This window comes from Physeter macrocephalus, chromosome 4, assembly GCF_002837175.3.
Source record: "Physeter macrocephalus isolate SW-GA chromosome 4, ASM283717v5, whole genome shotgun sequence".
NCBI classification, from domain to species: Eukaryota; Metazoa; Chordata; class Mammalia; order Artiodactyla; family Physeteridae; genus Physeter; species Physeter macrocephalus.
In genome coordinates this window covers 60,235,488-60,247,890 of record NC_041217.1, presented here as the reverse complement: position 1 = coordinate 60,247,890, position 12,403 = coordinate 60,235,488, and positions in this window count along the sequence as shown.

Genomic DNA, 12,403 nt, shown 5'->3' with positions numbered 1-12,403 from the left:
CAGACATGTTATAAACAAAGCCCCTAGGGTTCTGCTGGGCCAGCAAGAGCAATGACTGGGTTTTGCAAAATGATCCATATTCCTCTGGGTCTATTGTACATTCTAAGAGATTCCCTACAAAATAAGTTTAGATTTTGTTTCTTTTGTCTAGTTGAAAGAGACTCTGTAATTTAAGAAAACAGGGGGCTTCCCTGGTGGCGCAGTGGTTGAGAGTCCGCCTGCCGATGCAGGGGACACGGGTTCATGCCCCGGTCGGGGAAGATCCCACATGCCGCGGAGCGGCTGGGCCCGTGAGCCATGGCCGCTGAGCCTGCGCGTCCGGAGCCTGTGCTCCGCAACGGGAGAGGCCACGACAGTGAGAGGCCCACCTACCACAACAAGCCACCCACCTCTCCCACCCAATTCTATTCAAAGCAAGAAAAAGAAACTAGATTGAATCTAGATTCAAAACTCAGTCCCCAGGGTGTCCTTATTGGGGGAAGAGAAACCTCAGACCTTGAGCAAGCCAGCCTTAGCCTGGCCATGTCCCCCGTGCCCACAGCAGAGCAGTGATTAGGTACACATGCCTGAAATTACTTAAAGCCCCAAAGGACAAAGTGACCACAAATGTGTTAGCCACACAGCACTCGATGGCAGGGTTCGAAAGCAAATGTGAGAACACTAAACCTGTCAAACTTCCTCTTCCCAGATGTTGGGAGATTAAAAAAAAAAAAATCCCAGACCTTCCTTACATTCTGGAATAAGAAAGGCCAGATCCATAAAGCCCACAGTGAAGGAATGGATGGACACAAACCCTGAGCCAAGAAGGGACAATAGTTTAACATCCTGTTTGCAGGAGGAAACAGACGCTGGAAGCAGCTGTTCCCCTGGGACTCCCGGAGCTTGAAAGACTTGTGCTTCCTTCTTGTAAACACAGCCAGGTCTCCTGGAGGTTCTAGAACTCCCTCCTGCCTTCGGCCCCAGTTGTTTTTCTTACAACCTGACTCAGTCCGACTTGAGAGCAGCCTTTCACCAGGATGTGAGGAGGGGAGGGGAGCTTGATTGCCGCCATCATCGCCTTCAGACTTAGGTCCCATTTCCAGGTCCAGGAGGACTTGTCTTTCATCCTGAGCTGCTTTTCCGTGGCTGCAAGAGATTTGAATTTGGCTTTTTTTCTTTAATGGTTCATATGGACAAACAACTACAGTACCACTTGTGATAGACAAAACAAAACACCTGGTTGTAGGACTTTTTTTTTTTTTTGTCTGTGCAGCATGCGGGATCTTAGTTCCCCAACCAGGGATTAAACCCATGTTCCCTGCAGTGGAAGCGTGGAGTCTTAACCACTGGACCTCCAGGGAAGTCCCAAAATAAGACAACTGGAAACAACCTAAATATCCAGAAATGGTTTACAACTTTATGACACATCTGTTACCCCAAAACTGGGTTCACCTCTTGGTGGGTGTAGAGCCAATAGATACAACCAAGCCAAAGATCAAGAGAAGAAAGGATTTATTATTACTTGCGGCAAGTAAGGAGAATTCCGGGGATTTTTCTCAAAGCAGTTATCTCCCCGAACAGCAAAATTGGGGAAGTTTTAAGCTAAGGATACATGCATATTTAGCAAGGGGCTTGAGCAGAGGAGAGTTCAGCATAGAATTGGGGCAAAGGTCGACAGAGTCCAAGCTTTAGCTGATTGAAGTCAGAAAGGTCAACATCATCCCACCTTCCACCTGGGTGGGGGCCTTAGTTCCTGCAGAACTCAAAGATATATTGTTAAGTAGGGGAAGGAACTAAGAGGAACTAGAACTCTGCTTTATCACTGCACTCGTGTTTGACTGCCTTTTCTCTGTTCCTGCATTCCTCTGTTCCCTAAAGATCATTAATTACTGAGACCCGTTCAAGGGCAAGCACTGTGGCCAGGCTTCGATCACAAAATGGCTTAGGCCAAAGAGGCTTGCTTCTCTTATGTCAAGAAAGCCATTCCTGGTTCTCTTTCTCTGGGGACCCCCTAACCTATCTGTTTACACATCTATACAAGAGAAGGCCCTGCAGGTGTTAATAATAATGGCCTAGTTCTTTCCGTACTCACACGGACGCTTCTCGGACACAATGTCAAGGGGAGAAAGCAAACAGAAGAGCACTACTGCCCCATTTTTGTTTTTAAAACAGGCAAGACATCTTCAGTGGAACCATATCTCTATCCTGATTAGAAGAAACCATTTGGAAAAGGCCATTTTTGAGACAAGGGGTAATTTGAGTATGAACGGGGTATTAGATGAAATCAAGGAATTGTTCATTTAAACGTGTTTTTTCAAATGTTTCCATCAAATGTGACAGGACGTTATGGTTATGTAAGAAAATGTCCATATTTTTTAAAGATGCACGCCAAAGGATGTAGTGGTGAACTGATACGATTTGGAGATTTGTTTTAAAATAATTCAGAAAAAGGAAAAAGATAAAAGGGATGGGTGAAGTAATTACTGAGGGTGGGGATATGGAGGTTGATTTTATTATTCTTTCTTCTTTTGTGCATGTTTGTGAGACGGGAAGGGAGCAGGGCACAACCTTTAAAAGAATGACAGCCATTGAGGATATGACATAAACTGGTTAGAACCATAGAACCAACTAGGTCCAAAATGGCAGGTAATTGACTTCCACTAGACCTTGAGCCTCAGCGTATGCTCATTGTAATACATCAGCATATGATAAATGACCCACCCACAGACGCCATGACAGTTCCAAGGCCGACCATAAAAGGCCAAAAAGTGGGCAGTTGTCCAATTCCTGGAAATCTCCACCCCTTCCCCCAAATAGTTGGAATAATCCTCCCACTCATTAGCCTATGAAATTATCCAACCCTATAAAAACTGACAACCCTGTACCCTGGGACCTCTTGCCTTCTGAGACGGCCCACACACTGTCTATGGAGTGTGTATATCCCTGAATAAACCTTCTTTCACTTTACTATGTCTCACTCTTGAATTCTTTCCTGCACAATGTCAAGAACCCACACTTGGTGGCTGTCCCAGGGACTAGCCTGAGACCTGGGATGTGACCATCCTCTTGTGCCCCACTTTCTTTCCTGCAACATTTGAAATTCTTCTTAATAAAAAATCTTGAATATACAGGAGAAACGTGCATGGGGGAACCTGCTGTATGATCAGGCCACTCAAGATTGCTGTTCTCTTGCCCTCTGCACATCCCCTACTCCCAGTCCCTGCCTCATCTATACGCGACTGACCTTACCTCTTAATCATAGAACCTAATCGGTAACTGCCCATGTGCTTGGCCCCCACCTACTCTTCCTCTCTCCCACCCCCAGCTTGTGATTGTTCTAATTAGGCCAGAACAGCTCCATCCAGATAGTTTATCTAAGGGAAACATCTGCCCCAGGAGGCTATAAGGGACTTGCTCCTCCCTGTTTTCCCTGGTAACCAATGAGCCAACCTGATTGCAATTCCCCCTATAACTGGTAGCTTCCCCCTCCCCCTGGTAGAAGACTGCTGCCTCATCCTGCCTGCTGTCAGCCTTCCACGGTGCAGTGTTGCTCCAGGACCTTGCTTCAGACGTGTAAGCTCCCCGCTCCCATAAATCACTGACGTCTCTGTCGGTGCCTCCAGGCTCTTTCTTTGGTCTTGTGGCTGGGCAACTACAAGCTTTGCAGGCCTGTGAGGTGCACCCAGCAATTGTCTAGACAGCCAGGAGGCCGTGGAAACTCCCGTGAGTGCTGAGATGTCGGGAAATAAGGATGGGGAATGGAAAGTTGCCAGGAAAATCCCAGGGTGGCTGTGCGCTAGCATGTGGGACCCTCTGGCCGCTGTTCTTGATAAATGGGGGCCGCCAAGAGAGTATGGAGAACTCATAGATACCCCTAAGGGTATTGCAGAGCTATTGGCCTCCATTACGGTGGGAGAAAAGAAGTTAGACAATAAGAAAGTGGCTGCAGCTGTGGGCTGGCTGTTGCTTGCTGTGTTAAGAAAGGCCATGGATGGTGAACTATCAGCCAAGGCTGAGGTTAGGCGTCTAGAGGAGGAATTAAAACTTGAGAGAAGGACTTCTCTGGTGGTGCAGTGGTTAAGAATCTGCCTGCCAATGCTGGGGACATGGGTTCGAGCCCTGGTCTGGGAAGATCCCACATGCCGTGGAGCAACTAAGCCCGTGTACCACAGCTACTGAGCCTGTGCTCTAGAGCCCGCGAGCCACAACTACTGAAGCCGGGGCGCCTAGAGCCCGTGCTCTGCAACAAGAGAAGCCACCGCAATGAGAAGCCCACGCACCACAATGAAGAGTAGCCCCCGCTCACCACAACTAGAGAAAGCCCGCGCACAGCAACGAAGATCCAACACAGCCAAAAATAAATTAATTAATTAAAAAAAAAACAACTTGAGAGAAAACACTAAGCGGGCCCAAACTGAAACTACAGACACATTAGTGGCTAGACTGAGGAAACAAGATGGGACATTAGAGACATTAGCCTGCTGCGTGGCCCAGCTAAAGGGGAGGCAGCTTCCCTGACAGAGAGTCTGGATGGTCATGGCCTGTCCAAATTGGGACCCCAAAGGGACCCGGAAGATTGGGATGAGGTCATAGGAGTCCCTGTCTCAGTGAGGCCAGTGGCTGGCCCTGTGATGACCACCAAATATAAATATCAGCTTAGACCACAGAGTGTAGATGATGATCTTCTCCCTCCCCCAGAGTGGGGCTAACTGGCCACCCTCAGACACTGTACCCAGACTGAACTAGTTGAACTGGGTGACAAATTTAGACAAAAGGGGAGGGAATCAGTCGTGACTTGGTTGCTGCATATCTGGGATGTTGGTGGGGAAGGCATGATGTTAACTGGCCTGGATATGTCAAAGATGGCCTCTGTGACTAGGCACCCAGCCCTGTGGGAGCATTTATATGGGGCCATCAATGAGGGCAAAGTAATTTCCTTGCTCTCTTGGATAATGGCCGCTGCTGCGCCACCTGGCCCAATGAAGGGGATGTACCTACTCCTCCTCTCCGTTGGCAAACCATGGAAAAACTACAAGATGTATTAAGAGAACTAGGCATGAAACCCGTCATATATGCCCAGCACTATCGGGGCCCAGACAATGAGTTATTTACAGCAGGCATAAAGAACACAATCCTCCAGTCTGCTCCTGGGCAATGGTATGGGGTTCTAGTTTGCATCCTGAGTCCCTTCGTAGGGCACCCACTTGCTTGGGTGGTGCAAACAATAGCAGAGTTGGGAGAAATGGAAAAGATACGGCACCAGGGGATCAGAACCACTAATCCCAAAGACGCGAGAGAAGGAAGTAAGGCTCCTCCTTGTTCCTTCCGGGGACTCACCCAAGTAACTAGAAAACAGATGTGGCAGGACCTAGTGGCGGTGGGGAACCCTATAATCAAGATAGATAAGCAGCCCAATGCTACGTTAGTGGAGCTATGGCAGAAGCTAAAGCCTGAACAACAGTTTACCAAATAAGAGAGACCCAAGACACTCCTTCCACTCCTCCAGAGGAAGAGGCCCTACCACTGGAGGTGGAAGGAATGTGTCAGCCCCCAAGGCCACTAGATTAGGGGTATAGCCAAGGTCCCAGAAGGTCCCAGGCCACATTAATGTAGGTTTCAGGGAAAGATCCTGGGCCTCAGTAATGCAGATTTCAGGGAACCAGAGGCCTCATGTAGAATTAACCATTTATTGGTCCCTAAAGAATAGACAAACTGTCTTAGCCCTGGTAGACACCAGGGCTGAATGGCCATTAATATAAGGAAATGTCAACTGGCCCTGTGGCCCCCTCTCTGTATGACAGAGAGCCCTGGGTATGGCAGTAGAATGGTAAAAGCAAAAAGATATTACTGATGTTACTGCAGTTACCCCCCCCCACCAAATATGAAGTGTTCATAGTTCCAATCCCAGAATATATACGGATACTTACAATGGACGTGATAGCAAGTCTCACCTTACAAACTAGAGTGGGGGAATATTTCCTATGAGTGCAAATGATAAAACAGGGGACTTCCCTGGTGGCACAGTGGTTAAGAATCTGCCTGCCAAAGCAGGGGACATGGGTTTGAGCCCTGGTCCGGGAAGATCCCACATGCTGCGGAGCAACTATGCCCATGCTTCACAGCTACTGAGCCTGTGCTCTAGAGCCCACAAGCCCCAACTACTGAGCCCATGTGCCACAACTACTGAAGCCTGTGCACCTAGAGCCCGTGCTCCGCAACAAGAGAAGCCACCGCAATGAGAAGCCCACGCACCACAATGAAGAGTAGCCCCTGCTCGCCACAACTAGAGAAAGCCCACGTTCAGCAACGAAGACCCAATGCAGCCATAAATAAATAAATAAATTTATAAAATTAAAAAAAAGAAAAGATAAAACAGGTTAACAGAGTCTTTCTCAAAAGGATGCTTATCAGATATTCTTAAGGACACAATAGAACTGAAGGAAATTAACTCTTGTAATCATACTTCCCACTTAAGAAGGGCCTCTACATTGGACTGGTCTATAGAAAAGACTGCTAACCCCAAATGAAATCCACACCAAGAAAAAGATGACAACAGTGGTAGGCAACTGACACAAAAATCTGGACCAGGCCTATTAAGACCCATTCTACTAATTTAATTGAACTGTTTAACAAATGTTTGTCTCCCTATCAACACTGAAAGTTAAGTGTTTTACTTCTAACTATACTGTTGCTCTGATGTTCAGGATAGAAAGAGAATTCACTAGTGAAGCTGTCATAGAGTACAGCTACTGTGTGACACTGCTTTAAGTCTATGGCTAAAAGCACATGTACAATGTGTAACAGTTCAGTGTAATTGATAAAGTGTATAGCCTCTAAAATGTTTCTCCATTGACATACCTGTGAGCTTGTCTGATTAGTTTTTCCCCAACATAGATAACCAGGCACACACACACACACAGTAAGTAGGTCTAGCACTGATGGGGCATGATGGACCCAGGGCAGTCAGCAACCACCCTGGCACTGAGGGACAAATATTGTATTTTGATCATGAATGCTTTCCATCAAAAGATTTGCAATCCAAAGGGGAAAATGATAGAAGAAATGTTCACATATTGAGGTATGAAGTAAATCATTCTGATCTATACATAATTGAACTTGAACTTTAGGCTAACCAAAGCAGTCAATTTATGGCCTATTAAACATGTTGTACACTTGCTTTAACCATTAAAGAAAAGTACATTTAAAATCAAAATTATGATTTAAAAATCCTTGAGCTATACATAATTATTTGGCAAGGAATGTATCCATTGGGTCTTATCATACTTATGAAGGGCAAACATCTGTTTCCTTCAGATACAGCCATTGCAGAGCATTCTGAAGTTTTTCTGCTGAGGTCAAGGTGATTGTGTCATCTGTAGCCAATAGCCCTGAGTCCCCAAAATGACAAGGTTCACTAACCAAAGCCAAAATTGTATTTTTAAAGTTCAGATTGTATTCAAGTTTCCTGATTTTTCCTCCCTCCTTTTTTTTTCTTTCCTTCCTTTTTCATAAGTATATCTCAAAGCCACAGCACACACACAAAAAAATCAAAATTAACTATGGCTTAATAGTTAAGGCATCCAAAATAGAGCAGGATGGCCACATAGACGTTATTTTAGACACATTTCTGTATTCCTGAAAACTCGAGGTATTTGAACTGTATTACAGACCAGGACAAAAAACACAGGCAGGAGTGGTATCATCTCAGAATGTGGTTACTGCTTGTATTTTGTTTGATGGTCATATCTCCCCTGTGTTGTGCCTGTTAGATGCCTTACATTTCATCCTTAGCCTGAGCAGAGGAACTGGGCAGCAACGATGGTCTCACGCAAAATGAGTCTAATTACTGGGTCTACAGCGAGATGCTGTTGGTGTCCTCCTCTGGACTTTCATGGAAAATTGACCTGGCTAATGCAACCATGTGGGGACAGCTGGCAATGTGGGGAAAAGACTCTCACCATCTTCCTGTCCTGCATGCCAGTAGGTCAGAAGGACTCTCATCGGTAAACGTTACTGTAAAACACATTTTACACTTTGCCAGGATTACGGCCTATGAATGCCCCCCAGGCTATGTTGTGTGTAGCAGAATAGGCTGGCTCCTGGCCACACAAGTCCAACTAGTGGGATTAACTGCTTTTTGTTTGAAAAGACCTAATGGGTCCACCCCTAATGGCACCCAACACAACATGGGGTGGCAGACCTGTACTGTGACTGCTGACACTTGGCTAGGCCACCAGAATGTTTTCTTTAAAGCCAGGGCCTTCCCGCCCACCCCATGGGGATGGCTCTGGGTTTGTGGAAGGCAGAGGTGACCTTTCCTTATGCCTGGACAGGATGCTGCTGCCCTTGACTTCCTCTTCATTGACCGGATAATCTCTTGGCTCCAAACTTTGCACACATCCTGGACAGCTATTATCTTTAGCATACTAGGTGTCTTACTCTTAATCTGCTTTAGCTGCTGTTGTCTGTATTGTATTTGTGGCATCTAGTTGCAGGGCACCTCTATATACCTGACCCCAGGGATATCACAGAAGAGAGGAGGGCCAAGATTGTGAGGGTCAAGCAGTGTATGTAGGGGTGGAGTGTATGATCAGGCCACTCAAGATGGCTGCTCTCTTGCTCTCTGTACATCCCCTGTTCAACCAGTCCCTGCCTGACCTACACCCTAACTCACCTGACTCCCTCTTAATCATGGAACCTAAACAGTAACTGCCCATGTGCTTGCCCTCCAACCCCTGCCCCAAGCTAGTGATTGTTCTAATCCTTAGGCCAGAACAGCTCCACCCTGCTAGTTTATCAAAGGGAAACACCTGCCCAGGACAGTCTTAACCTGAGGGCTAGGAGGGACCTGCTCCTCTGCTGGTTTCCCTCATAACCAATGAGCAAACCTGATGTCAATTCCCCCTATAACTGGTATCCTCCCTCTCCTCTGGTAGCCAAGACTGTTGCCCTGTCATTTGTTCTGAAATCTGGTTAGCAATGTAATCACCTAGAGGAGTCAGAAGGGGACCTATGGCTGTAAGGGGCAAAAGAGTACCCAAGGTTCCCTTTTAAACACTAAGCCAGCTCCCTTGGGGCTGTAGTCACCCTCAGAAATATGTATGTTTGGTTGGTATGTTTCTTGTGCAGCTTGGAAGTCAGAGTCCCAGCAGAAGGAGGAAACTCCCCAATACTTAATTCTAATTTGGGAGGAACCAAGAGAACCTGATTTCATTACTGCTGCCCTTGTGGGCTGGGGGAAGTATCTCTGTTCTTTTTCTGCCACATCACACATGACGCGGTTCACAGGACATACACTCCCACAGGCAACTACAATGTCTCTTCTCTATATATGTGAGTCTGTTTCTGTTTCATAGATAAGTTCATTTGTATCATATTTTAGATTCCACATATAAGTGATATCATATGGTATTTGTCTTTCTCTTTCTGGCATACTTCAATTAGTATGATAATGTCTAGGTCCATCCATATTGCTGCAAATGGCATTATTTTATTACTTATTAGTATTCCATTGTATATTTGTACCACATCTTCTTTGTCCATTCATCTCTTGATGGACATTTAGGTTGTTCCATGTCTTGGCTATTGTGAATAGTGCTGCTATGAACATAGGGGTGCATGTATCTTTTTGAATTATAGTTTTGTCCGAATATACGCCCAGGAGTGGGACTGCTGGATAATATGGCAACTCTAGTTTTTTGAGGAACCTCCATACTCTTCTCCATAGTGGCTGCACCAATTTACATTCCCACCAACAGTGTAGGAGGGTTCCCTTTTCTCCACACCCTCTCCAGCATTTGGTATTTGTAGACTTTTTAATGATGGCTATTCTGACTGGTGTGAGGTGGTATCTCATTGTAGTTTTGATTTGTATTTCTCTAATAATTAGCGATATTGAGCATCTTTTCAGGTACCTATTGGCCATCTGTACATCTTCTTTGTAGAAATGTCTATTTAGGTCTTCTGCCCATTTTTCAAATGGGTTGTTTTTTTATTGCTGTTGAATTTTATGAGCTCTTTTTATATTTTGGAAATTAATCTCATCAGTTGCATAGTTTGCAAATGTTTTCTCCCGTTCTATAGGTTGTCTTTTCGTTTTGTTTATGGTTTCCTTTGCTATGCAAAGGCTTGTAAGTTTGATTAGGTCCCATTTGTTTCATTTTGTTTTTATTTCTATTGCCTTGGGAGACTGACTTAAGAAAACATTGGTACGATTTATGTCAGAATGTTTTGCCTATGTTCTAGGAATTTTATGCTATCATGTCATATTTAAGTCTTTAAGCCATTTTGAGTTTATTTTTTTGTGTGGTGTGTTCTTTCATTGATTTGCATGCAGCTGTCCAACTTTCCCAACACCACCTGCTGAAGAGACTGTTTCCCATCATATATTCTTGCCTCCTTAGCTGAAGATTAATTGACCATAGGTGTGTGGGTTTATTTCTGGGCTCTTTATTCTGTTCCATCGATCCATATGTCTGTTTTTGTGCCAGTGCCACACTGTTTTGATTACTGTAGCTTTGTAGTATTGTCTGAACTCTGGGAGGGTTATGTCTCCTGCTTTGTTCTTTTTCCTCAGGGTTGCTTTGGCAATTTTAGGTCTTTTATGGTTCCATATCAATTTTAGGATTATTTGTTCTAGTTTTGTGAAAAATGTCACGGGTAATTTGATAGGGACCACTTTTGTCTTTTTTTAAATTTATTTGAATTTTATTTATTTATTTTTTGGCTGTGTTGGGTCTTCGTTGCTGCGTGCGGGCTTTCTCTAGTTGTGGCTAGTGGGGGTTACTCTTTGTTGCGTTTTGTGGGCTTCTCATTGCAGTGGCTTCTCTTGTTGCGGAGCACAGGCTCTAGGAGTGGGGGCTTCAGTAGTTGTGGCATGTGGGCTCAGTAGTTGTGGCTCGTGGGCTCTAGAGTGCAGGCTCAGTAGTTGTAGCACACGGGCTTAGTTGCTCCACGGCATGTGGGATCTTCCTGGACCAGGGCTCGAACCCATGTCCCCTGCATTGGCAGGTGGATTCTTAACCACTGCACCACCAGGGAAGTCCTTGTCTTTCTTCTTTTTTAATTAAAAAAAATATTTTTATTGAAGTATAGTCAATTTACAATGTTGTATTTAGTTTCAGATATAAAGCAAAGTGATTCAGTTATATTGATATGTATATTCTTTTTCAGATTCTTTTCCATTATAGGTTGTTACAAGATGTTGAATATAATTCCCTGTGCTATACAGTAGGTCTTTGTTATCTATTTTATATATAATATTAATCTAAAACTCCTATTTAATCCCTCTCTTCACCTTTCCTCTTTGGTAACCATGTTTGTTTTCTATGTCTATTTCTGTTTTGTAAATAAGTTCATTTGTATCATTTTTAGATTCCACATATAAGTGATATCATATGATACTTGTCTTTCTCTGACTTATTTCACTTAGTATGATAATCTCTAGGTCCATCCATGTTGTTGCATTCCTTTTTATGGCTGAGTCATATTTCATTGTATATTTGTCCACATCTTCTTTATCCATTCATCTGTCAATGGACATTTAGGTTGCTTCCATGTCTTGGCTACTGAAATAATGCTGCAGTGAACATGGAGGTGCATGTATCTTTTCAAATTAGTTTTCATCATTTACAGCTATATGCCCAGGATTGGGATTGCTAGATCACATGGCAACTCTATTTTTAGTTTTTAAGGACCACCCATACGGTTCTGCATAGTGGCTGCACCAATTTACATTCCCACCAATAGTGTAGGGGGGTTCCCTTTTCTCCACATCCTCTCTAGCATTATTTGTAGACTTTTTAATGATGGCCGTTCTGACTGGTGTGAGGTGATACCTCATTGTAGTTTTGATTTGCATTTCTCTAATAATTAGCGACGTGGAGCATCATTTCATGTGCCTGTTGGACATCTGTATGTCTTCTTTGGAGAAATGTCTATTTATGTCTTCTGCCCATTTTTTGATTGGGTTGTTTTTTGATATTGAGCTGTATGAGCTGTTTATATAGTTTGGAAATTAAGTCCTTGTCAGCCGCATTGTTTGCAATTATTTTCTCCCATTCCGTAGGTGGTCTTTTTGTTTTGTTTATGGTTTCCTTTCTTGTGCAAAAGCTTCTAAATTTGATTAGGTCCCATTTGTTTATTTTTGCTTTTGTTTCTATTACTCTAGGAGACGTGTCCAAAAAAATACTGCTGTGATTTACTGACACTGTCTTTCTAAAAGTGGGTTTAAGATTAGTACAACTAGCATTAACTCATAGCACTATACAGAATAAGAAATGCAAAGTGCCTGGCACACAGCAAGTACTTAGTAGCTATTATTACGGTTCTGTCACCTTCTCTCACTTCACTTCTATTATGTCACCTTCTCTCACCTCCTTGAGGAGGTGTCTTCCTTATGCCTAGCACAGTGTCTGGCATAGGA